This window comes from Fukomys damarensis, unplaced genomic scaffold (genome assembly GCF_012274545.1).
Source record: "Fukomys damarensis isolate Sample0158 unplaced genomic scaffold, DMR_v1.0_HiC HiC_scaffold_16, whole genome shotgun sequence".
Taxonomy (NCBI): domain Eukaryota; kingdom Metazoa; phylum Chordata; class Mammalia; order Rodentia; family Bathyergidae; genus Fukomys; species Fukomys damarensis.
The window spans coordinates 58,307,501-58,311,250 of record NW_022900928.1 but is presented as its reverse complement, the minus strand read 5'-3'; positions in this window follow the sequence as shown (position 1 = coordinate 58,311,250).

Genomic DNA, 3,750 nt, shown 5'->3' with positions numbered 1-3,750 from the left:
CTACTGCAGTTACCTCCCTTCCATCGTAAATACTGCAGAAGGAAGCCATTATGTGAATCCCCCATCCGGGTAGGGTATGCTCAACCTGTCTTCGGCTTACACCTTTCTTGCTCCAAACATGCAACCAGACCCCAAACTTTTTGGCCCAGATACGTTTAGTGGGAAATTATAGACATTATCATAGTCTGGAGAGTAGGATGAGCTCTGGTTGGTCATTGTTGTAGGCCTTTATAATGGGTAGACTTACTGCCCGCCTTACCCCCATGCTAGGGATCAAACCCAAGATCTCTAACAAGTTAGGCAAATTTTCCGTCAAGGAGCTGCGCCCCCAGCCCTGAATTTCTTAAAGAAAAAAAAAATGCATCATGAGCTCATTCTGATTTTTCAAATTCAAATGCAAGATGGTAGTATCTTTTACTTCATTTCTTTTAATTTTATATTTTTTGTTTTTATAGTGAAAAACTTGGTTCTCAGACATTTATATGCTTAATACTAATTATAAGTTCAGGAATAAATTTAGAAATAATACTCATTACTGGCAAAATGAGTACTAAAACTAAAAAAAAGCTAAAGTGTCTTTAATTTGTTTTCTTCCTTGTAATAATAGAACTCACTGGAATGCCTTTCCTTCTCCTTCGCCTCTGGAGCCGAGGTTGGCAAACCAGCACCTGCTGCTGGAGACCGCCGAGAACTGAAACAGGAAACCCCGAGCCAGGGGGAAAACCCGGGAGGCGTGGAGAGGGCTGAGGGGGGAGCTGCTGGAACCTGTCCTGCTCTACCTAGCCGGGGCTGCCGGGGTTCCCGAGTCTGCCCCCCTGGTGCCCAAACCGGGGGTCCCGACCTCCCCTCGCCGCCCCCGGCCCTGTTCCGAAGGGCGCCTCTCCGCTGCAGCACCATCTCCACCCGGCCACCACATGGAGCCTGCCTGCCCTGGGCAGCCAAGGAAATCGACCGGCTGCCTGCTCAGGGCATATTTCCCGCTGTTTACTTACTGTCAACCTTCCGTAATGAAAAAGACCACACCCTGCATCGGTAAAACCAATAAGGGAGTTTAAACAAATGAAGCTGTTGGGATTTCACCCTGTGGAAGGACTTCTTCCCGCAAGGAAATTGGCCTTATAGGAAATGGCAATCATGTCAAAATCGACGTTAAACCCAGGAAACATCCAGTTCTCGTTCAGGGGGTTGGGGAAAATAGCCCTTTGCACTGAGTTGCCAGAGTGAAAAGCCTAAGGGCAGAGAGCCTTCCTTCCTATTTCTGTGAGTTGAACAACACCCAGCAAAATCTAGGTCAGCATTCAGAAATGTTCAAATACTGTAATCTTACCCGCTTATGGAATAGTCACCAGGAGCCTTGCTCCCAGCCCTGGTCAGGATGCATCTGCTGGAGTGAGAGAGAGGATACGTAGTGGACTGTGTCCCTACAATGTGCCACTCTGCTTAAAGCATTATCCTATCTAACTGTCACCACACTCAAGTGAGCCAGGTATTATAATCTTGTGTACCCACCAGAAAATTAAAATTAGAAAGTTTACCTGCAATGAATGTTAAAAAAGATCCATATCTGTTGCACCTAGAGCAGACATGTGTCGTACTGGATATGAATTCATGCCTTTTATCTCACCTTTTGCCTTTAACGGAATTATTTCTTGTCTTTGAAGTGTTTTCAATAGAGCATTGATGGTTTAAGTACGCATCTTGGGCTACTTAATGGTAGTGATATCCCTGATGCTCATTGGTGCTCAAACTTTATAGTTTCCAGTTTAATGCTTTTTACCACCTGTTACAGTTTATATTTGGATGTTGTCCCCCTCAAAGTCTCGTAGGCTCATAAATGAGACTTTTGGGAGGCAGTTGTATCAGGGAAGCATGATACTCATCAGTGGATTAGTCTGCTGCAACTTTATAACTGAATGTGATTGGGGAGAGGAAGCCTGGTCAAAGGAGGCGGGTCACTGGAGAGGTACTGCATGGGTTTACCTATTTCCTTTACTCTCTATCTGCATCCTGACTGCCATACCTTAAGCTAAGTCTCCTCTGCCACGCCCCCCCCCACCATACTGCTCTGCCTTGGAGCCAGCTCACTATGGTCTGAAACTAGTACAAACGGTAAGTCAAAATAAACCTTACCTTTAAGTTGCGGGTATTGGGTATTGTGTCTCAGAGAAACTAAGACAACTCCCCCACGTGGCCTTCATGGCTCAGAGGAGCAGCACAGATGTCCCCATCTCTTTGGCTAGCATCTGTTGCTCTTTAGGTATGGATGAAAAACCAGCTGAGTACATCCTTCCTGCTGATGTCCCAGGCATGTGGACTGTACTTGTGAAATGAAAGTTTCTCACTGAGCCCATTTTCCATTTTAGTAGGACAGTCTTGGGGCCTTTTTAATAAAATGACAGACAGGAGATGGGCTTCTGTGGTCTGCATTTTTATTACCACCTTGAAGACCCAAGGAAGATTGGCATCATGCTCTCTGAAGCAGGTTCAAATTTTATTGATATGAAAGGCAACGCTGCTCCTGTTCACTGGGCAAAAGCCTCAGAAGTCTCTGGAGTAGACTTAACAGAGACCGTTTGGCTGACAAATGACAGCCTCTGCAGCATGCTTTTAGTGATACCAGGGAGATTCCCTATCCACAACATAGTGTTCATAGTTTGCCTCTTGCCCTGTGTTCCTTGGTGGACACTTGAGCTTCCATGTGTTATGTCATGTAAGGTCCACATAGTGAAAATGGCCATACTACCAAAACTGCTATATACATTCAATGCAATGCCAATTGAAATTCCAACACTATATTTCACAGAACTAGAAAAAAGAATTCAAAAATTCATTTGGAACCACAAGAGACCTAGAATAGCAAAAGCCATTATAGGCAACAGTCACATGGCACCAGGTGTAACAATTCCCAATTTGAAACTATACTACAAAGCCACTGTGATAAAAACAGCATGGTACTGGCAAAGAAATAGGCCTGAGGATCAATGGAACAGACTGGAAGACACAAAAACAAATGCAGATGTACTCAGCTACCTCATCTTCGACAAAGGAGCTCACCATCCTCAGTGGAGGAAAGATAGCCTCTTTAATAAATGGTGTTGGAAAAACTGGATATCAACCTGTCACAGATTAAAATTAGACCCTTATCTTTCGCCATGCACTAAATTAAAATCCAAATGGATTAAAGATCTAAATATTAAAACAGAAACATTAAACTTGCTGGAAAGTAAGTTAGGCAGAACTCTGGAAGACATTGGTATAGGAAAAGACTTTATGAACAAATCCTCAGTAGCACGGGAACTAGCAGAAAGAATCAACAACTGGGATCTCATCTTACTAAAAAGCTTCTGTACTTCAAAAGAAACCATTAGCAGAACTAAGAGACAATCTACAATGTGGGAAAAAATTTTTACCAGCTGTACCTCAGACAAAGGACTATTATCAAGGATATATAAAGAACTCAAAACAATCAGTCCCCCCAAATATAAAGACCCGATCCAAAAATGGGCATCCGAAATGAACAGACATTTCTCATACAAAGAAGTGAAAGCAGCAAGAAAATATATGAAAAAATGTTCCACATCACTGGTCATTCGAGAGATGCAGATGAAAACAACACTGAGATTCCACCTCACCCCACAAAGAATGGCTGCTATCAAGAAATCACACAATAACAAATGTTGGCGGGGTTGTGGGGAGAAAGGAACCCTCCTCCATTGTTGGTGGGAGTGCAGACTAGTGCAACCACTATGG